Source organism: Aotus nancymaae, unplaced genomic scaffold, assembly GCF_030222135.1.
Source record: "Aotus nancymaae isolate 86718 unplaced genomic scaffold, 86718_ANA_hifiasm-v0.15.2.pri h1tg000006l, whole genome shotgun sequence".
Classification (NCBI taxonomy): domain Eukaryota; kingdom Metazoa; phylum Chordata; class Mammalia; order Primates; family Aotidae; genus Aotus; species Aotus nancymaae.
In genome coordinates this window covers 49,729,773-49,752,893 of record NW_026988417.1, presented here as the reverse complement: position 1 = coordinate 49,752,893, position 23,121 = coordinate 49,729,773, and the positions used below count along the sequence as shown (strand labels likewise).

Here is a 23,121-nt window from a genome sequence, read left to right as displayed (position 1 = left end):
GAAGCTGTCACTGGAAAGAAAAAGAATAAATAAATGACAAAAGTCCCAGAAGTAGCAAACTGGAAACCTTTCATTCCCTAAGCCAGGAACCAAACCCAGGCCACCACCATGAAAGAACAAAGGCTTATCTCCTTTGTTCAATATATTGAGCCACAACCTGAAACAAGCACTGTATTGCTTTTCCCAAAAGGAGTCTAGAGCAGTCAGCTTTGAACTTGCTAAGGATATACCTTGTCAATGGAAAAGAAACAGATAGAAATCTGAGAGGCCTTCAAAGGATACAGATTCCAGAATTAAAAGTTAACATTTTGGGACTGGCACGGTGGCTCATGCCTGTAATCCCAGCACTTTGGGAGGCCAAGATGGGAGGATCACCTGAGGTCAGGAGTTTAAGACCAAACTGACCAACATGGGGAAACCCCACCTCTACTAAAAATACAAAATTAGCCAGGTGTGATGGTGCATGTCTGTCATCCCAGCTACTCAGAAGGCTGAGACGGGAGAATCTCTTGAACCTGGGAGGAGGAGGTTGCAGTGAGCCAAGATCATGTCATTGCACTCCAGCCTGGACAACAAGGGCAAAACTCCTTCTCAAAAAAATAAATAAATAAATTTTCTTTCAGTTATGGCTAATTATATATAAATTTTAATAAATACTCTTATAAACCTTGTCATGATTTACATAGATCATGCTTGGACTTTCTGACTTGTCCTATATTTCCTTCTTTTCTAAACAATCAGTCATTCTCCTTTGGACAAGAATTTATCATAGAAGATCCTTTCTCATAAAAATCTTTATAACCTTTCTGACCAAAAATACATCTTCATATTAATAACTCTCCTCACATCTCTCTCCACTACTTATTGTTTTTTCTCTTTCTACTTGTCTTTTTTTTCTTTCTACTTGTCTTTTTTTTCTTTCTAAATTCATATTTTAAACCCTACACATAAATGACATCTGAACAGGCCAAAAAGAATTTATTTTCACTAAGAGTATATCTTCTTTGGCACATTTATACAGCCTTACATATGAATTTTTAGTAACTCTAAATTTTAGTGAACTTAAGTCACATGAGCTCGAGAAATGCTTGGACTGACTTTTTTATGAGCACTCTTTATTTATAAGCCAGTTTGGTACCATGTAGATATGACATATAACATAATAAATGTACATACACATAAACACATCTAGACGTGTATACACATACATAAACAAAGATCCAATAGCTTTTATCTTTGAGCTTTAGCCATAATGTAGTAATGTAAACTATTTTATAGAAGATAGCTGGACCCATGTTATTTCTCTGACAAAATTGGGACGTATTCAAATGGCTAAACTTTGTTTGCTAATTTGAATTCACTCTAATTACCTAAAAGGCTCCCTAGTGACGAGTCCTTTGGAACTCACCGCTGTCCCTTTGTCTAACAAGGATCTCTATTAGACACAGAAGTTTTTCTAAGTATAGAGAGGGCCAAATTATTTTCCTCTGCAAATTCCCACCTCCTGGAGCAAAGCATTAAACAAAGTGACAATAAGAAAAGAAAATGCTTTTACAGAAAATGGTATCTTTAGGGTAGAAAACAAGAAAAGGCAAGGCCAAGATTTCCCTTGGGTGGGACTCTAAGCCACCATGCTAGAGGGAACGCCAGTGCCAAACACCCTGGAGCATCCAAATGCCAAAAAAACAGGAGAATCAGCTAACGAGGGTCTCCACACCAAATGCCAAAAACCCCAGAGCATCTAGCGGGTGGCCAACAGTGAACCCTGAAAGCATGAGACCCAACATAATTGGAGCTACAGAACAATGACTCTGGTGTCCCAGGGTCAACACAATGCGAGACCCCTCACAACCAAGTGCCCTGCCTTAAACAACTGCCAAATAGCCAAGGCAAAGACTACAAACACGAAAGCATAAGCATGCATTTCAGCCCTAAGAGCAGAGAAGTCAAACAGACTTTAGTCATTAGAAACTGAAGAGATGCCAGGTGCGGTGGCTCACTCCTATAATCCCAGTTCTTTGGGAGGTTGAGGCAGGCAGATCATTTGAGCCCAGGAGTTCAAGACCAGTATGGGCAGCATGGCAAAACCGTGTCTCTACAAAAACAAAACAAAACAAAAAAAAAACAGCCAGGCGTGGTGGTGCATGCCTGTAATCCCAGCTACTCAGGAGGCTGAGGAAGAAGGACCACTTGAACCTGTGAGGTCCAGTCTGCTGTGAGCCATGATCATGCCACTGAACTCCAGCATGGCCAACAGAGCAAGATGCTGTCTCTAAAACTAAATAAATAATAAACTTAAAAAAATTTTAAAGAAAAAAGGTCCCAGAGAAGGAATGACAAGGTAGGTTACAAAGGATGTGGTCAGCCAGGCATGCTCCCATCTGGGACACGCAGACAATAGGGGGCTGCTGTCAGGCTGTTAAGCCAGAGGCCTCACGGACACTTTCCCATCAGTCCAAAATAAAGAACATTAGAAACGACAAAGGAGCCAAAATTGAAGGGAAAAAAAAATATTAGCAAGTTGAATCTGGACAAGGAGAAACTCAGCCAGAAGCGAAACCCAAATAGTGCCATCGGTCTTAATGTAAAGTCGGCAGGAGGTCACCATTGTCCCTTCATTGGTCAACAGAAAAGATGTCACAAGGTGGACCTCAAAATTGGGGTTTAGTGTGGGAGGTCACATAAGTTCTTGGCTTCATGCAGGAAGGAATTCAAGAGCAAGCCACAGAGTAAAATGACAGCAAATATATTAAGAAAGTAAAGGAATAAAAAAGTGGCTACTCCATGAGCACAGCAGCTGCATGGCTGCTTGACTGTGTAGACTTAGAGTTATTTTTTGATTATATGCTCAAAAAAGGGTAGATTATTCATGATTTTTCCCAGAAAGGGGCAGGTGATTCCCAGGACTGAGGGTTCCTCCCCTTTTTAGACCATATAGAGTACCTCTGGTCACAGCTATGGCATTTGTAAACTGTCCTGGCACTGGTGGGAGTGTCTTTTAGCATGCTAATGTATTACAATTAGCATACAATGGGCAGTAGGATGACCAGAGGTCACTTTCATCACCATCTTCATTTGTGAGGGTTTTGGCCAGTTTCTTCACTGCATCCTGAATCTGCTGGCTTATTTATTTATTTATTTATTTATTTTCAAGACAGGGTCTCACTCCATCACCCAGGCTGGAGTACAGTGGCCTGATCTCAGCTCACTGCGGCCTCGATCCTCTCACCGCAGCCTGCCCCCCAGTCACCCCAGACCAGTAGCTGGGACTATAAGCTGGCGCCATCATGCCCAGCTCATTTTTTAAAAACTGTTGTTTGTAGACACAAGGTCTCACTATGTTGCCCAGGCTGGTCTTGAAATCCTGGGCTCAAGCCATCCTCCTGCCTTGGCCTCCCAAAGTGCTGGGATTACAGGAATGAGCCACCACGCCTGGCCTGCATCCTGTTTTATCACTGGGGTCTTTATGAGTGTATCTATCAACTCTTATCCCAACTCTTCTCTCTCCTGTAACTACCAATGCCCAACCTTCTGGCAATGCAGCCCAGCAGGCCTCATCCTCTTCTTACCTGCTTTCCTCACATCTCTCTCCACTACTTATTGTTTTTTCTTTCTTTCTACTTGTTATTTTCCTATGCAATATGAAATCACTCTGGTATGAACTCCTCTGACACTAACTCACACAATGGAGTGAGCCTAATGGGACTCATTTTGTTTCATTATTGACTTTAGAAGCTAAAATATGTGTGTATGTGATTTCTGAGTAAACTGGTTTAAAAAGAGAAAGAGAGAGAGAAATTCCATGTGTTCATGTAGTCCTGTGTTTAGCCCTGATTGGGTATGGTTTGGTTGGAGGGCATCCAGTAGATAATAGCCTACAGTTTTTGGTGGTGCCTAATCATGCATTTCTACTGTAAGGTGGCCTACTTTGCAGAAATCAGATTTCTGCTTTAATGAGTGCCAGCAGAAAAATGGGAGAGGAAGAAAACACAGAGTAAAAGGTGGAAGGCTCCTAACAGGAAGGGGAGTGGGGTGCGTAGAAAACAAAATAAGAGAACGAGAAGCCATTATTCATTAAGCCAAAGTTTGTATGTACATGCTGTGGTTGTGAAGAATAACCCTTTGATTACTTAGAGCTGATTTTCAGAAATGGCAGTTGAGGCTCAGAGAGGTTTTGCAGATGACCCAAAGTCACACAGCTAGTGACAGAGCCAGGATTCTAACACAAGGTCCATGTGATGCAAAAGCTATGCCCCCTCCACTTCACCATATGGTCTCTGTCAAGGGAAGGTCAGTGTTTTAGGCAACCCTGTGTGCCGCCTGCCCCACTACTTCCTAGGGCAAGTTACATTGCCTCCTTCCATTTTCCTTCTTTTGCTCACCACAGCAAGAGAAGCACAATTACAGTGCTGTGAACCCAAATGCAATTCACACAGTGCTGGCTGGCTGATGGCCTCTGAGGATGCTGGCATGTGCCTGGGACACAGGGCTTCCACACTGCTGTGGTGGGAGGCACAGCAGGCCCCAGAGCCAGACTGGCCAGGTTGATTTACCACAATTAGCAGTAACGCTTGTGTGTTTGTACATATAAATATCAGCTTCCCACTGACAATCCACTCAGCAAACTTCAAAGGAGGGCTCCAGAGCCAGCTTGATGCCTTCGGTTTTATCACATTTAGATCCCATATTTCTCTGGCAAGGCTTGCCAATGATGCATCTTTAAAGCATTTTCTAGCTTAAAAGAAGGGCTCACTGCTTTTCCTGTGCAAGCTCTAAAGAGTGTTTTGTGGGCCAGGCATAGCCAGGCTCATGCCTGTAATCCTAGTACTTTGGGAGGCCAAGGCAGGTGGATCACCTGAGATTGGGAGTTCAAGACCAGCCTGACCCAACATAGTGAAACTCCATCTATACTAAAAATACAAAAATTAGCTGGGCATAGTGGTGAGTGCCTGTAATCCCAGCTACTCAGGAGGCTGAGGCAGGAGAATCTCTTGAGCTCAGGAGGCGGAGATTGCAGTGAGCCGAAATTGTGCCACTGCACTCCAGCCTGGGTGACAGAGTGAGACACCATCTCAAAAAAAAAAAAGAGTGTTTTGCTCTAGCCAGGCACCCCTAGATTTCCTTCTGTGGATCCAGACACAGTGGACCCTATGCCAGGGAAGACCCTCTGAGCAGCCATCAGGAGCCAAATACTGAGAATCAACACATGTTTGTGGCTTAAGATTCCAAACTCCCTTCTCTGGTAACAGTGGTTTTCTGGGTAGAAATCTAGGCCTGTTTGTTTGTTTGTTTGTTTGCTTTCTGAGATGGAGTCTTGCACTGTCGCCCAGGCTGCAGTGCAGTGGTGTGATCTCGACTCACTGCAACCTCCCCCTCCCCTCCCGCCCCCATTCAAGCAATTCTCCTGCCTCAGCCTCACTAGTAGCTGGGATTATAGGCACCCGCCACTACACCCAGCTAAATTTTTGTATTTTTAGTAGAGATGGGGTTTCACCATGCCAGGCTGGTTTTGAACTCCTGACCTCATGATTCGCCCACCTCGGCCTCCCAAAGTGCTGGGATTACAAGCGTGAGCCACCATGCCTGGCCTGTTTGTGAAGTTTCATGTCATTACTCATCTGAAATTCAGACAGTTTACTCATGAATAATGGCAGTGCTTGCCCCAACAGGAGGTAATGAAGAAAAATGGGAAAGAGGGGGACTTTCCTCACCTCTTGGACCTGTAGTGAGACTCTCTGGGAGTGAGTCTTGCTGTTCCTGCCTTTTTCTACTCTAAATGCTCATCCTTAATTAGTAACTGCTATCCTGGAGCTCATCTAAAAGTCAGGTGTGCAAATATAAGTAACTGAAGCTACAAATTCTGAGAAACATGGCACTATAAGAATCTGTGAGAACAACCCCATTTGCATAAAAGAACAATGGATTTCATCCAAATCTTTTCTTCGATCATAATTACTTCTGTCATGCCAATTACATGTTGAACTTCAGCCACTGTCCTCAATAATCACAGCTCAAAGAGCATTTGCCATAGCTTAGAGAAACAAACTGAGAAAGAGACCCTGTCCTCTTCACTTTCAGCCAGCTGATTTGTGCTTTTCCCCCATCCTCTTGACTCTCTTATGCTTCCTCTCAGAAGAAAAGATGGAAATCACATTGGACTAGCCACTGATCCCAAATCTGACACTTGGTCCAGTTCTCTGAACCTCGGTCTCTTCTAAAAAGCACAACTAGTAAGGCCTGACTGGTTGCTTGCCCTGTGGCATTACTGTAAGGACTAAATTATAGAGTTTAATTGAAAGTGCTTTGATTTTTATGACTTTTTATTTATTTGAGAAGAAGTCTCACTCTTGTCCCACAGGCTGGAGTGCAATGGTGCGGTCTCGTCTCACTGCAACCTCCACTGCCTGAGTTCAAGCGATTCTCCTGCCTCAGCATCCCCAGTAGCTGGGATTACAGGCGCCTGCCATCACACCTGGCTAATTTTGTATTTTTAGCAGAGATGGAGTTTCACCATCTTGGTCAGGCTAGTGAACTCCTGACCTCAGGTGATCCGCCCACTCTGGCCTCCCAAAGTGCTGGGACTACAGGTGTGAGCCACCGCTCCCAGCCAATTTTCATGACTTTTTCTGCAGAATTTCAAGATATTTTAGATCAGCTCCTTCAACTTCTCCTTAACTAAGAAAGTGAGGGATGCCCCAGAAGCCATATGACTTGCCCTGAACCTCCTGCCTCGTGAAGACAGGGATCTGAACTCTGATTCAGCCCATGCCAGCAGTCCACTCCCATGCCCCTGTTACCTCCAGCCTGGTGTGGCTATAAAGACCATTCAAAGATGAGCCAATATATACAGTCACAGAAACACAGAAACAAATGCTTTTGCAGCTACTATCCTTTCTCTTCAACAGGGTGCCACCTCCTACCCTGCAAATAGAAGTAAAGAGCCTTTGGGCACGGTTATATATAACCAAAGGCAATGTGCAAAGCTAGCGTAAACAGCAAGCAATGCAAGGGCCCTATTTCCAGAAGGACTAACAGCAAGGCATTCTTCTCCTAAAGCCAGAGAGCTTGCTTCTCGATCACCAATTGCACAGTGCATCCAGTTGCCGAACCATTGAATACTGAACTTCACCCCACCCTCACATGATTAAAGACCACAGGCGATGCTCTCACAGCCCCAAAAGCCACTGGTGACTTCAAGATTCAGATTTCCGAGGCTCAGTTAATTTCAGCTCTCCTAAGTTAATTCTAACTGTGAAAATTACAAATCTTCCTTTTTCTACTCAGTCTCCTAACTTCAGCCCAGGCAACCCAAGTGCAGGTCTACACTGGTGGAAACTTCTCCCTGTTTCCCAGCAGAGGGTGTGTTTACCAGGACCTCTGCACCCTACTGGAGCCTGTTTTGTTGTTTTGATCTCCCAGAGCTCCATCACACATTCCAGTGATGGGAGGGGGCTGGAGTGTTTTTACACAGGAGCGTTTTATGGGACAATCTGGCCTCATAAACATACTTTCCTTTCACCAGATATTTAACCACGGGAGAATAAAATGACATATCCTTTTGAATGTCACCAAATGGGTGTGACTCCTAATGGCACAAGTTTAGGAGCAGCAGTTTGTGGTAAACTTCAGCATTCGGCTTGATGTCATCAAGCCCCGACATAGGTCTCCTTACTCAGAAACGGGACACTAATACCCCCGCCACCTTCCTCACAGACTTGCTCTGATGATCAGATGTTCACTATGTAAATGCAAAGCATTAACAACCAAGGCGAAACACAACACAAATTTCCACAAAATGAAAATGTTATCTTCCAGCAATAGTTGCACCCTCACAGGAAGAGAAAATCAGTCACCTATTACGGTCTTATCGGGCCAAAAAAAAAAAAAAATGCATCTTCCTAACGCCAGTGCTAGCTCGGAAATCTCCGCGAAGCCCGTTCTCACTGCGGGTCGCGGTAGTTCTCGCGAGTGGCCAGCAGATGGCAGTGTTGGTCCAAGGACGTGCGTCTGGGGGTTGCCCCACAGACGCCGCTTCGAGGAATTCTGAGCTCCACTATCCCAAATCTTAACTTCAGTCTCTTCCTTTCTTAGGTTATACTTTAGCTTTCGCGGTGACCTCCGTTGAAAGCCCGCGGGGTTTAAACAGAAATAGGAAAACTGCTGTTGAAAATGGCTAAATCTCCTCGGGACCCCAGGAGAATTCGTGGAAGGCAGACATCTCCCCGTCATCTCCATCATCCCCGTCACCGGGAGCGGGTGCGCCGGGGCAGCGGAGCGTCGGGAACCGGGAAGACAACGCTGCCAAGCCAGGCCGCAGAGGCTCAGCCGGACTCGCCACTCGGGTTCTGTGCAGCCCACGCTTTCGCCACCTCAGCGCTTTCGCCACCTCAGCGTTTCCGCCCCCTCCGGGCAGGGGGACCGCCTGGGCCGCGACGCCGTTCTCGGGCCGCGCTGTCCTATCTGTCCGCGCGTCACCGCCGCCCCTCATGAACCCGCCCGGCGAGGGCCGCGACGGCCGCGCAGCCTGGGGACCGCGGGTGGATTGGAAACGACTGTTCCCGTTGCACAATAACGCAGGGTCGTAAAACAAACAAACAGCAACAGGCCGCCCGCGGGGCAAGGGAGCTGGCGAGGGGCTGGAACGCAGACAAGAACGCACGGGACCCCTCCTCCTCCACCGTACCCTGCTTCTCCCACATTGAATTACAAGGACGCCCCACTCTCAATCCCGGGGACATCGGCCCCCTCTCGTCCATCCGGCCCCTCCCGGGCCCACACAGCGCCTGCGACGCGTCCACCGGCGGACCGGAGGTGGAGTGACCCAGGTTAGCCTCCGCTCTGGGGCCCCGGGGTTCCAGCGCCGCGCTCCACCGAGACTGCGGCGCCGACCGCCCGGGGCTGGGGAAGCGGGACGCGCCCACGGAGCCCGCTAGAGGGCGCGACAGCCCCGCGAATCTTACCCCACTCGCCCGCTCGTTCGCCCGCAGCCGCGGCTCCGGGTCCCCGACAGCGCAGCGGGAGTGCAGCGCGCTGACTTGGCCCGGGAAGCTCTGCACCCGCTCGGTCCAGCCCCCTCCACCGTCCGGTTTACAACCCCGCCACACCCACAGAAATCCTGCGCCGTCCGCTCTCCCTCCCGCCTCCTCCACGCCCTCGGCGTCGGTTGTCTAGGGCTTGGTGGCGATGCCCAGCCACTCCGGGGACCTGCGCCCCTGCGCGCCGCGCTCTGGACCTCACAGCCGCAGAGGCCGCCGCGCCCCAGGCACGATGCTCGGCGTTTGCATTGTTTTCAACTGAGACCCGAGACGGGGCCTAACGGGGTGGGGGAGGGAGGGAGAGGGGCCAGGCGGGTGGGAGGAAAGGGGCCGAGGGGTTTAGGGTTACAGGCGCTCGCCAGCGCCTCCTATAGGCAGGAGAGCCGCACGGCCGTGGGTAGCAGCTCACCGGGAATGCTGAGGAGAGCTAGCCTGCGCCCTCTTGGCTTTTAAGAACCTTGCCTGGCCGGGCGCGATGGCTCAAGCCTGTAATCCCAGCACTTTGGGAAGCCGAGGTAGGGGGAGGATCACCTGAGGTCAGGAGTTCGAGACCAGCCTGGCCAACATGGTGACATCCTGTCTCTACTAAAAATACAATTTCCCGGGCGTGGTGGAGGGCACCTGTAATCTCAGTTACTCGGGAGGCTGAGGCAGGATAATCGCTTGAATCCGGGAGGCGGAGGTTGCAGTGAGCCGAGATCGCGCCACTGCACTCCAGCCTGGACAACAGAGCGAGACTGTCTCCAAAAAGAAACAAAAAAGAATCGTGCCTTCTGGTGCCCACCTTCCCCGACATGCGCCTTAGCCGCCTCTGCCCCCTAACGTCCGCGCCCGCCCGCACCTCTCATTCCCCTTTCGCGGGGGCCGGGGAACTTCAGTAGGAGGCAGGGAAGAAGGCGCCCCAAGTCGGGGTTCCCATTATTTCCTCCTGAATTCTACCTCACCAGCCCATCCCGGGTTCGATCATTAATCGGTTTAAAACAAAAGGAAATACGGCCAAGCCACTTCAGCAAACGACAAGCTCCGCAGGACCCTAACTAGGGCGCAGTCGGGAAAAGCAATTTGACCCGACCCTGCATCTTGCGCCCCGGGCGAGACCGAAAGATTCTCTGCTGCCCCAAGGCTGATGCTGAGGGTGGACCCGGCGAGTTAGACCCCGGGGACCCTGAGAGCCGCACCTTTCGGTCATCGATCCCGCTTTTAGCTCTTTTCCTAAAATTGCCACTTTTCCACCAGCAACGTATAACTTGGTCGCAGCTCTCCGCGGGGTCTACAGGAAGGCGCTGGCCACCACGTCCCCAAAACGCGTCCCGCCGCGGCGCGCCGCCCACGGTCCGTCCCCAGGGGGCACAAAATGGGCCCGCCTCGGCGCCAGACGTGTTTGCAGCTGGAAAGCCCAGCCCAATGCCCCTCCCCCTGTATCCCTCCACAGTCCGCGTCCCGAGAGGAAACTGGCCCAGGGGCGGAGAGCTGAGAGCCAGGGCTCTCCGAGTCCCTCTCGAACTAAGGATTTAAGCAAAAGCAAGGGCACCGGGGACCAAAGACGGGTTCATTCTTGGCTTCCCCCCAACTCTCGTTCCTCCTCGCTCTTGTAAGGGAGGTCCAGCTGCACTTGGGTCAACCCAAAACCATGCAAGCTCCGAAGCAGGGCCTGACCGCGGCCTCAAAGCTAGGCTGCTCAGCCCCGCGCCTGTAGGGGAGTCGAGGCAGGGCTTCCCCCTCGTAAGGGTTGTGGAAAGGAGGAGGCCGAGGAGAGAGGGGGAGGAGATGCAATTCAGCAGAGCCGAGGTTCAGGTTAACCAGATTAGGGATCGGGGGTGGGACCTCGCGGCGTTTGGTGAGGTTGCACCCGCCCGGGGAGCCCCTTCCTCCCCTCCTGTGGCTCCGGGGATGTTTGTCCCGTGGGGTGCACGGCAGAGGACCGTCGTGCCTCGTTTGCCCTGGATGCCTCTCCCTTCTGCAAAAATCTGGTTAGGAGCGACCGCGGGGAAGCGAGTCGGTCCAAAACATTGAGCAATTCGGCCTCGGAGCCAAAAAGCCATTTCCCACACCGCCCAGCCCGGGGCTTTTCGGACGCGGAGCGGTCGGGACCTGATAGGGGCCATCCCTGCTTGCCTCCCACCCAGGGAGATGCAGTGAGTGGCAAGTTCTTCCAGGCACGCTTTCCGCACACCCTGAGGTCTTAGCAGAACTAGGGGAGCGAACAGCGGGACCGGCAATCTGGCTGCGGGAGGGATGCACACCGGACAGCAGGCCGGGCCAGCAAGTCCTTCCGGACCGAGACGCGAGACCTGGCCACACCGGCAGCTCCCGCACGCCTGGCCCATCCCAGGTTCCTGGCTCCCTCCGGCAGCCGTACTTAGGTCGGACCACACTCCTCGTCACTCCGATCTGGCCGACACCCTCTCGGAACAGAACCACTGATCCCACATATTATATTCAGAGCCAAATGGACACCGCCTGCTCCCCTGGCGCAGCCGGGCGCAGTTAATTTCGTGTGTAAAACCTGATTTCCATGGGGGTAGACAGCAGAGGAAGGAGAAGTTCGCACAGACGGCTCCCAAGCGGACAGGGAGAGGAATGGAGAAAAGGACAACTAGAGAGGACTGAGGAGCGCAGGGCGAGCGCAGACCGCGAGTGCCACACACCCCCGCGCGGAGAGGAGCGCTGCGTAGGGGGTTCCCAGGGCTCGGGTGCCCAGAAGGAGAGTGTGATTTACCTCCCACCTTTCTGTCTTACCTGCAAACAAGTTTCCCCAGTTCCAAGTCGTCCCTAAATTCCTCACGAGAAGTTCGGCACTGCCCTGGAGAACTTCCCTCTCTTCCTGCCTGCGGCCAGTACTGAGCGGCAACAGAGCCCCGGGCTATGCAGAGTCGATTCCACCGAGGAGGGGGCGCGGGGACACCGGCGGTGGCGGGGGCCACGGCGCACAATGAGGGCCCCTGAGTGTGCGGTTCGAAATTCCTCAAATCCCAGTTGCTGGAATGCGAGGCGACGACGACTTCTTCACTCGGGGCCAAATGTGTTTGTCATTATTCCAGACCGCCCGCCTGCGCCGCCGCTGTCGCCCCCGCTCTAGGGCGTGCAACCCGAGCGCGCTGCCGGGCAGGCACCCGCTCTCCCTAGCACCTCACTGACCCGACAAACCGCTCCAGAGCGCCCCACACCCTTGCTCTCGCTTGCGCCCCTCTGCTTGTCCCGCAGCCGCCTCCCCCTCGCGCCAAACCTGCCCCGGCTCCCACCCAGAGCAGCGCCGTCCAGTAATTACGCGCATTCCGCCCGCTCCACGTTCTGCAGGCCAGCATCGACGTCCGGTCTCCAGCCGAGCCCTGCCCTCCTCCGGAGCCCTGCAACCCCTTCCCGCGCCCCACACGGCGCTCTCCTCTCCCCACCTCCCCTGGTCCCCCAGCTGCGCTCCACACCACGGGCTGCAGCGCTGTCCCGCCAAACCGCAGGCGAGGAATGAAAACACTCATTTAAAACCTGTCGCCTTCCAGAACCCATTGCCAAGAAGAGGGCCAACACCTCTGCCTCCACCCCCAGTTCCTTGGTGTTCGGCCCAGTATTCACGAATACCACCCCACTCCCAAAAGAAACCTCAAAAATGTAAGCCTAAACAGTTTCTTTGGGAGGCCATAGGGTTGTTAGAAAAACATTGTTTTTAAAAAATAGGTCTGGAAAATATGCGTTTTAAAAAAAAAGAATCCCTAGACTTTCTAACTCTATGGTTATCTCCTGCCCATCCAGAAGTGAAGTTTATTCCGGAAAAAAAAACTACTCTCTGGACACACAACTGGAATTCAGCTCCATTTTTTTTTCTTGTCCCAAAAGTTTTGAAGTTACTTCTCTTTCTCCAGCCCCAGAGACTGATCAGGGACTTCCCTTATAAACAAAAATCAAAATCATTTTTTCTTCTTCCTTACCTTCTCCTCCTATGTTATTTCACAATGAATGTCCCACACATGGAATAAAGAGTGTGTCCACGGCCTCCAATGCTCGCTTGTAATCTCCTCCTCTGTTTCTCTCCTTGTAGCTCCAACAGTAATAGGCTCAAAAATCGCGTTTTGTAATTGATTCAACGTTATAGTCCATCCTTCTAAAACTAATCATTTGCTCTAAGTAAATAGCTGTCAGGAAATAAGCCCCCCCCCCCAACCTTGGTCTCTTCAAAATAAAAGTGCGCTGGAACTCCCTGCGCGCCGAATGTCCCAGTCTCCAGATTGCGCCTTCGCTTTTCGCTCTTACGCAATCGGGGGTCCAGTCCCAACCCCCAGACTTCGACAACAACTGGGGGGCGGGGAGAAGCAGACCAGATGGGATGGGGAGGTGGAAGGGGGAGGTGTTGGTGCTCTGCCGGGAAAGTGGTTTTATGAAACTACAAACAGCCCATCATTTCCAGAATGAGTTTGCCTCCCCATTTTAGGGTTATTTTCTTACACTGCTATAGTTTTGTATTCTCTTTGAAAAGAAGAAAAGGAACATGTAAAATTGAGTTTAATATCCAGAGAGAATATAAATCTAGAATCAAGAAATGTCCCTTCTACAAACTCTGCCCAACTGGAAATAGGGCCCTCGGGAAAAGTCTTACAAGCGGTTGCGCGGTTTTGAACTAGGGGTCTTTTCGGGAAAGGGCTATATAACTGCTAGTTCTTTAATGGGATTAGGCAAACTGTTGAGTCCAATATGATAATGATGGATTTTTGTTGTGTGTGTTTTGTGTGGTGTGTGTTTGCGTGCGTGTGTGTGTATGTGTGTGTGTGTGAAAGGCTGGGTGGAGTCTGAAATAGGGTACTAAGAAAAGAGGGTCTGTGTAGGTGTGGAACGTTCTCCGATAGAACGACCTTTATTCCCTTGAAGCCACTTATCTGGTCGTGCCTTTGTTTTCGGGGTTATCTGGGCGAGGTTGCCCTGGCTTCTATCTCGCATACAAAAAAGCTCGAGCTTGGGCGTTTGGGGAATCGTCCCTCCGCCTCCGCGTCTTGGGGGAGGGTGCCTTTTGACTCTCCCTCTGTTCCCTCCCGCCGCGTGGGTCGAACCCTACGAATGCCTTGGAGTTGACAGCTGAACCCCAAACCCTGCGCCCAAGGCGCGAGGCCAGAGTGTCCGGAGGAAACGATCCTACCGGCGAGGGAAAGGGGGCGCTGATACTCCAGGAACCAGACCTGGGCAGAGTGGGGCTTCCCAGCGACAGTGGGGGAGGGGAGCGCGTTCACCTTCCTCGCGGTCTCTGATTTTTGAATTCTCTTGTTGGGGGTGGGGGTCATCCTTCATCCTTCTCCCTCAACCCCCGCCACCACACACGCACTCTGAAAATGGCCAAGGTGGCCAGGCTGGGCCTGGCACGTCGAACAGCCGTCTCCTCCTTCACTAGGAGTTGGAGAAATACTCCAAGGTGCGCGATGCTGTGCTTAACTAGGACAGGATCTTGGGGTGTCAGACTCGAAAAGAGGGCGCCTGGGGCTGCGCTGGGGGCCCCATTGCTCCAGCTCTTCTACGCGCCCCGCTCTCGTGCATCTTCAGCTCGGGTGACTGCACTGCTCGCTATTACTTCCACATGTTCCTTCAGGAAATCATTGAAGGCAAATATATGAACAGCCCCTTGTTCGGAATGCTAACAGGATACCGTAATGTTTGTAGACAATGAACGAGAATAAACGGTCCCCCCCAAAATCAGAGTGCGGAATAAAAGGGAAAAGCGGGTGCTGGGCTTCCTGCTGTTAAGTTGAGAGCTGGATTTCTACGCCAGTTGTCCCAGAGGTTAGGAGGCGAGACGGAGAGCCTACCCACAGGGCCTGCTTTGCTCCGGCGACACTGCTAGCCGGGTCAAGCCAGTATCTCCCGTCCGCAGGGCCCCAGCGCTCTCCGCCCACAAATGGTAACTTCACAGTTCATTTCAGAGCCGTTTAATAGAGCCCGAAAAGCAGGCCGGGCGGGGGTGTCTAGGCAGCGACTCCTCGGGAGTTTAAAGCAGAAAGCAATGGATGAGCCGGCGAGCACCCAGTTGTCTGTCCTTCTGGTAGTAATTACCTGCCTAATTTGAATGATGCCTTTGTTATGATCATTAACAAACATTTGCTAAAGGTTTCCATGTGTGTCATTCTCGAAGGTTTAAAGGCCTGAGGAGCTGACTCCGGGGACAGAGCCCCAGTGGGGGGTGGCGCAAGAAAGCAAATGGTTGGGGGAAGATTTCGCAGAGAGACCGTGCAAAGAAGAGAGGTCAACATTTGCGTCCTCTGCAAAAGCAAGATAAACCCAGTGGTCAAAACAAAATAACAACAACAACAACAACAACAAAACCGCAGTAGTCAGGAACAACCTCCCTCCGGACAGGAGGCCCTCGAACCGAGGCGGTTGGTTCCTTAAACCGAGTCCTGCCCCCACAGCCCCCGCCCCTGCCCCTACCACTGCTCATAGGTGGGTTTGAATCCTGTTTTCCGCCTCCTCTGGCTGGTCCGAGGCTGGATCGGGAGAAGTCGGGTCTGCGCCCATCAGTCAGCCCTGGGCGTCGGGAGAAGGTGGGGCGAGTTCGTGCCGCGCTGTCCCAGTGTTGTTCTAAGATTCTTCTAGATTGGTCCCTCGACGCCCCGGGTCCTGGGTGGTCCCGGAGCCGCAGCAGGCGAGAAACCTTGCCCTCCTGAGGCCAGCTGCTGGTCTTTTCTCCGCTTCCTGTGCTTCTGTCTGGGCACCGTGCGCGGGAGGGGGGGAGTGGAGACCAGGCCACCACGTGTACCCGGGGGAGAGGAGCGACCCGCACCGGCCTGGGCAGGTCTGCGCAGATCTCAACCCGCGCCCGGATTCTAATTTTCACCTTCTTGGGAGTTTTTGTTTTGTTTTTCTTCTTTGAGGGATTATCAAGGGGTTAAGAATGTGAGTTTTCTCTCCAAACTGGGAGTCCAGGAGGCTGCGAGTGGAGAGGAGAGAAACCCAACTCCCGAACTGAGCCGGGCGGGGAAGTTGGGAGAAGACGGTAGGGACTCTGACAGTTCTGTCGCTGGCCTTGCGCATCTAGGCCTGCAGGCGACACGAAATTGGGGGCAAGGGTATAAAAAGGTGCAGTCGATGAGCTGACATTTAAAAAGAAGACCTTTTAAACTTTTTACAACCAAATCAAAATGGTCACTGGAAACAAATAACAAAATCTCGCCGTGCCCAGGACCGGCCGGTTCTCCCGGCCCCTACTCCCGGGCGAGGAGAGGAGGGCTGCCGCAGCGCCTAGCGCCACACCTTTGGCTTTGAGCGCGCTTCCCGCTGCGTTGGCTTTTTGTGTCTTCTCCTCCTCTGCTCCCCAGCTCCACCCCCAATTCGACTTTCCTCGAAGAATTCAGGTCCGTTTGCTCTAGAAGCCTTGCGAATGTAACAGATATCAAAGCCGTTAGTTGTGAAAATCACATTTAAACTTGTGAATTATTTTTTTCAAATGGGGATGGGCGGGGAAAGAGAACGGGGATGTTTCTGGCTTCACATTTTGAAAATGAAGGGCCCGTTTGGTGGTTTGCAAAAAACAAAAACAAAAAAAACAAAGAAAAAACGATGCTAACTTCCCCTTCTCCCACCCCCTTTAATTCTTGGCTGCCTCTGAAACAGTCGCCTCCCTGGGTCCCGCGAGGGGGGATCCTTTGCCAGGAGGTGGTGGAGGTGACGCACAGATGTGGGGGGTCCCCGCGGAGAAAGGGACGCCCTAGCCCCGGTCGGCCCCAGCTGAGGCTCGGAAGGAGCTCTAAGGAGTCTATTGGCATGCTCAGAATTCAGAATGGCACAAGTCCAGGAAAAGGAATTCTCCAAAAAGATCGAGATGGGTCTGTGTAGCTGGAGGTGAAAGCTACCCACCCCCTAGGACTCCGCACCCACCTCCTCTTCTCTGTAGTTGCTGGCTGGATCTCAAGGTGCAGCCTTTCTTCTCGGTTGAGGGGGCTCTTTCTTCAGGGAGAGGTAGAAGCAGAGGGTTCCTAACATCACAGCCTGTTTAGGGACCTAATTGACGACCAGAGCTTGTTTCGTGGTCCACCCCCCGCCTGGTGGGCCATACTCTCCTTAGAGCTTGAGACAGGCTGATAGGACTGGAACCCCCTGGATCTGGCTTTTGGATACCCCTTCCCTCCCGAGAGAGCCCCTTCCTCAAGTCTAAGGATGCTGTTGTGCCTCCTCCCTCTCCTGCTCTTAGGTTTTAGTGGCTTTTAATTTGAAAAACCATGTGAAGGGAGGAGGAGGGAGCCAGGAGATTGGGAGGTCTGCTCTTTATTAGGGGCCCAGGCCTCCAGCTTTCCAGCACACAGCTGTGGCCGGGAGGGAAGGAGCGCTGGCTCTGTAGGTCAGCCTCACTGAAGAGAGGGCCTTGTCCTCTGGAAGTCCCCGGAGGCCAGCACAGCCCTGCGGGGTTTTGTTTTTGTTTTTTGCCTTCAGCTGAGACACTGCAATGGAAAACCAGTGGAACCTCGACTCTTTGTTCATCCATTAAAAGTGGGATAATCGCTGGGCGCGGTGGCTCACGCCTATAATCCCAGCACTTTGGGAGGCCGAGGCGGGTGGATCACGAGGTCAAGAGATCGAGACCATCCTGGTCAACAAGGTGAAACCCCATCTCTACTAAAAATACAAAAATTAGCTGGGCATGGTGGTGCGTGCCTGTAGTCCCAGCAACTCAGGAGGCTGAGGCAGGAGAATTGCCTGAACCCAGGAGGCGGAGGTTGTGATGAGCCGAGATCGCGCCATTGCACTCCAGCCTGGGTAAAAAGAGCGAAACTCTGTTACAAAAAAAAAAAAAAAAATAGTGGGATAATCAGCCAGTCTTGGTGGTTCGCGCCTGTAATCCTAACACTTTAGAAAGCCAAGGTGGGGGATCACCTGAGCCCAGGAGTTTAAGACCGGCCTAGGCATCATAGTGAACCCCCATCTCTATTTAAAATAGCAGCAATGACAACAATGGAATAATCACGCCCAACCCACAGGGTTGTCTTGGGGATTAAATAAGATAATATCCCAGGTAAATAAAGCGGTTCATATGCAGATTTAAGATGCACAAGGCCCTGTGTCAAGGGCTAAGGATACAGCCCTTTTCTGGTAGGTTTTATGGACCGGTTGAGCAATCAATTCGACATATAAGTTGCAACTTAGCACTCTAAGCAATGTTGGAGGGAGAGAATGAAGTCAGCACAGGGGAGGAGCCTAACCCAATCTGGGGGGTAGGAGAGGGCTTCTTTCTGGGAAGGCCTGTCTGGGAATCTACAGGGAATAAGAATCTAGTTAGGGAGGAACCTCACTGCATTGGCTTGGGGATCAGAGAGAACCTGAGATCATCAGAAGTGAAAAGAGTTTGAAATGGCTGCAAGTTGTGAAGGTCCGGAGGGAAGGAAGCAAGAAGGAGGTGAGATGGAACTCATGGAGGCCTTCTAGGCCATGTTAAGGGTCTAGGCTGGCAGAGATGAGAGGATTGATGGAAGCCAGGAGTTCAAAACCAGCCTGGACAACTTAGTGAGACCCCATCTCTACAAAAAATTTAAAAATTGGCCAGGTGTGGTGGTGCATGCCTGTATTCCCAGCTACTCAGGAGGCTGAGGCAGGAGGATTGCATGAGCCCAGGAGTTCGAGGTTGAGGTAGGCTATGATTGCACCACTGTGCTTCAGCCTGGGTGACAGAGCAAGATGCCATCTCTAAAAACTTAATAAGACCGGGCACAGGGGCTCACAACTGTAATCCCAACACTTTGGGAGGCCAAGGTGGTGGATTACGAGGTCCAGAGTTTGAGAACAGCCTGGCCAACATAGTGAAACCCAGTCTCTACTAAAAATACAAAAATTAGCCTGGCATGGTGGCGGGCGACTGTAGTCCCAACTACTTGGGAGGCTGAGACAGGAGAATCGCTTGAACCTGGGAGGCGGAGGTTGTGGCAAGCCAAGATCATGCCACTACATTCCAGCCTGAGACTCCATCTCAAAAAATTAATTAATTAATTAATTAAAAGGAAAAAAAACTGACAAAAGAACCTGGCTTACTTCTTTGGAAGTATTTGGTTTAAAGAGGGCAAGACAGGAATAGAGTTGAATATTTAGCAGTATCAGCCTGGATGATCTGAGGAGGTAGGGAGACTCCTGCTGTAATCTAGCAAGAGAGGATGCTTCCCTGTTCTTAGGGGATGGCAGGAGTTTGGTGAAAGCAAAAAGTGAATTAGAGAGAAGGAAGTAGAAAGCCCAGCACTCACTAAATGTGAGCTGTGAGGGAGAGTAGGGTGCATGGCTGGGACCATGGCTGGTGCAGTCTACTCAGTTGGGGGACAACCAGGAACAGGGTTAGAAAAAAAAGATGAGTCCACTTTTAAATATGACACATTTAAAAAAGCTCAAGGAAGATTAAAATGCAGGCCAGGTGCGGTGGCTCACGCCTGTAATCCCAGCACTTTGGGAGGCTGAGGTGGGTGGATCACCTGAGGTCAGGAGTTCAAGACCAGCCTGGCCATCATGGTGAAACTCCATCTTAAAAAAGAAGGAAGGAAGGAAAGAAAGAAAAAAAGAAAGAAAGAAAGAAAGAAAGAAATGCAAGAGAGCGAGAAAAAACGATAGAATTTGGGGTAACTCCAGCATTTTCCCATAAGTGAAGAAGACAGTAAGAAGGAACAGATAAGAATCTTTATCTTCTGGATATTCAGCTGTTGTCTCTAAATCCATAGGATGAGAGTTGGTTGAATTTAAAGACCTGTCTACACTTACCATCTAAATTCAACGGGAGGAGGCTTAAGCGCAGGAGTTCGAGGCTGCAGTGAGCTATGATCACACCACTGCACTCCAGCCTGGGTGACAGAGTGAGACTCTATTGAGAGAGAGAGAGAGAGAGAGAGAGAGAGATGGAAGGAAGGAAGGAAGGAAGGAAGGAAGGAAGGAAGGAAGGAAGGACTGACATTATACAACATGTCTGATGACTTTTTACAAAAATGTAAGAGCTTTAGTGATAATATAATTGGCAAAACTAGATTATTTTTTCCTCATTTGTACTCTTAAATAGACTTTTGTGGCAGGTGCGGTGGCTCATGCCTGTAATCCCAGCACTCTGGGAGGCTGAGGCAGGTCGATTGCTTGAGTCTAGGAGTTTGAGACCAGCCTGGATGAGACAGTGAACCTCCATCTCTACTAAAAATACAAAAAATTAGCTGGCATGGTGGTGGGCACCTGTAGTCCCAGCTACTCAGGGAGGCTGAGGTGGGAGATTCACCTGAGCCCAGGAGGTTGAAGCTGCAGTGAGCCAAGATAGTGCCACTGCACTCCAGCCTGGGTGACAGAGTAAGACCCTATCTCAAAAACAAACAAAAAAATGGACATTTGTATCCACATTTGGATTTCAGATCACCCAATGACCCAAAGTGGGATTAAAGCCAATCCTTGTCCTAAGGACACTAGGTTTCTTTCTTTCTTTCTTTTTTTCTTTTCTTTCTTTCTTTCTTTTTTTTATTGAGTTGGAGTCTCATTCTGTCACCAGGCTGGGGTGCAGTGGTGCAATCTCGGCTCACTGCAACCTCCGCCTCCTGGGTTCCAGTGATTCTCCTGCTTCAGCCTCCCAAGTAGCTGGGATTACAAGTGTGTGCCATCACACCTAGCTAATTTTTGTATTTTTAGTAGAGACGGGGTTTCACCATGTTAGCCAGGATAATCTCGATCTCCTGACCTTGTGATCCGCCCGCCTCAGACTCCCAAAGTGCTGGGATTATAGGCGTGAGCCACCATGCCTGGCCCAGGACACTAGCTTTCCACCAGCTACCATGCCACCCCTCACCATGCCCTGGAGAGACTGAGGCAAGACTCACTTTCGGGAACAAAAAAACATATGTTCAATTCCAGTGACAAAGATTCCATATTGCATATTGTCCTCCAGTCATCATTTTCCTTTTCTTCTCAGTATTAGAGTCCTTGATTTTTAATTTTAGGGATTTTCGCCCCAGTACAAAAATCTTCCTTTTACCAACTGTTTTCGCAGATCGATGTGGTCATGAAGAAAAGTTATGTCCAACAGGACATAAGCAGGAGTTGTGGGTGCAACTGCTAAAAAGTGCTTTTTAAAACAAAGGATGCGCCGGGCGCGGTGGAAGGCTGAGGTGGGAGGATCGCTTGAGCCCAGGAGTTCTGGGCTGTAGTGCGCTATGCCGATAGGTGTCCGCACTAAGTTTGGCATCAATATTGTGACCTCCCGGGAGCAGGGGACCACCAGGTTGCCTAAGGAGGGGTGAACGGGCCCAGGTCAGAAACCGAGCAGGTCAAAACTCCTGTGCTGATCAGTAGTGGGATCGCGCCTGTGAATAGCCACTGCACTCCAGCCTGGGCAACATAGCGAGACCCCATCTCTGAAAAAAACAAAAAATAAAAATAAAGGATGCATCCTTCTCAGTCTGGTCTTTTTGCTGAGTAGAAAGCAGGTGCGTGACTGGGGCGTCAGCAGCCATCTTAGACTATGAGGCCACCTTGAAAAGGCAAACTGCGCACTGTGGTGTGATCAAGTAGAAGATCCCTCACTCTTGAGCCCCACATGAACCCGGATAAGCTATCTCCTAACTGTCTTCTTGAAAATGTACCAGAAATAAAATTGTCTCGGCCGGGCACGGTGGCTCACGCTTGTAATCCTAGCACTTTGGGAGGCCGAGGCGGGCGGATCACAAGGTCAGGAGTTGTTTGAGATCAGCTTGGCCAACACGGTGAAACCCCATCTCTACTAAAAATAAAAAAATTAGCAGGGCATGGTGGTGCGCGCCTGTCATCCCAGCGACTCGGGAGGATGAGGCAGGAGAACTGCTTGAACCTGTAAGGTGGAGGTTGCAGTGAGCCGAGATTGTGCCGTTGCATTCCAGCCTGGGCAACAGAGCTAGACTCCATCCAAAAAAAAAAAATTAAAAATTGTCCATCTTTTTTTTTAAGAGTACAATGTTTTTTTATTCACTGATAAACTAAAAGCCAATTTCTTGGTATTTCTCATGTATACATAATTTATTTTATTAATAAGCAAAGCCCTTTGCTATAAGGGAAGCCTTTGCCTAGTCCTCCAACTGATTCATCTTCAAATTGACTCATCTGGAAGTAACAAAGTTCGTAAGTCTCCTTGTCAGTTGCAGCCACTCAAAGCCAATCACAAAGATTGTTCTTCTTTTTTTGTATTTTATTTATTTATTTGTTTATTTATTTATTTTTAAAGACGGGGTTTCACCATGTTGCTCAGGCTGGTCTTGAACTCCCGACCTCAGGTGATCCGCCCACCTTGGCCTCCAAAATGCTTGGATTACAGGTGTGAGCCACTACACCCGGCCAGATTGTTCTTCTTAAGGTATTTCTTGGTAAAGTATTTCAAATACCTTTTAGAGAACTGTTTCTCAGAAACAACTGTGATTTTATTCTTGAAGCATTCAATGTGAACAATGTTCCCAAGCTTTCCAGTTTTGCCATTGACTTGAACCTTCTGCCACTGAAATTTTTCAAAATGTCCAGAATCAAAAATTCCATCTTCTCCTGGATGAGTAAGGTCCAAATTAAACTTCCAGGTTGACCTCTTGGGCTTCTTGTCTTTCTGTGGTACCATCTTGCAAGTCAGTCACACAAGCAGAGAGAAAATTGTCTCCTTTTTTGAGACTGGGTTTCACTCTGTTGCCCAGGCTGGAGGGCCTTGGTGAAATCATGGCTTACTCTAGCCTCGACCTCCTGGGCCCAAGTGATCCTCCTGCATGGGCCTTCCAAAGTGCTTGGATTACAGGCGTGAGCCACAAATTTAGGCCAGTGCCTGGCCTAAAATTCCATTTTATTAAGCCACTTATTTTAATTTTTTTTCTATTGCTTACAGCCAACCTTAATAATCCTAACTAAAAAAGTCAAAAAGGGTTTACTCATTCTAACTCCAAATACAATCACCCTCACTCAAAAATGAAAATTGGGGCCAGGTGCAGTGGCTCACGCCTGTAATCCCAGCACTTTGGCAGACCAAGGTGGTGGATCACGAGGTCCAGAGATCAAGACCATCCTGGCCAACATAGTGAAACCCGTCTCTACTAAAAATGTAAATATTAGTTGGGCATGGTGGCACGTGCCTGTAGTCCCAGCTACTCAGGAGGTTGAGGCAGGAGAG

At 50.2% G+C, this 23,121-nt stretch overlaps 1 protein-coding gene and 1 pseudogene across 6 annotated transcripts in view; both read right to left on the bottom strand.

The window, feature by feature from the left end:
* The window catches only part of PDGFRA (platelet derived growth factor receptor alpha), a 61,658-nt gene extending 48,450 nt beyond the window's left edge, over positions 1-13,208 (bottom strand). For 3 of the 6 annotated variants that reach the window (XM_012441147.3, XM_012441151.2, XM_012441150.3), the window contains exon 1: positions 12,959-13,208. The gene's annotated coding sequence lies outside the window, so the exon portion shown is untranslated. Of the gene's footprint in view, positions 1-10,213; positions 10,271-11,774; positions 11,841-12,958 lie in introns of those variants that run through there. The other 3 variants (XM_012441148.2, XM_064367090.1, XM_012441149.2) reach the window with 2 other exon arrangements.
* Positions 13,209-14,526: 1,318 nt separating this feature from the next.
* LOC135269481 (ribosomal protein eL22-like) lies at positions 14,527-22,581 on the bottom strand (annotated as a pseudogene).
* Positions 22,582-23,121: the final 540 nt, after the last annotated feature.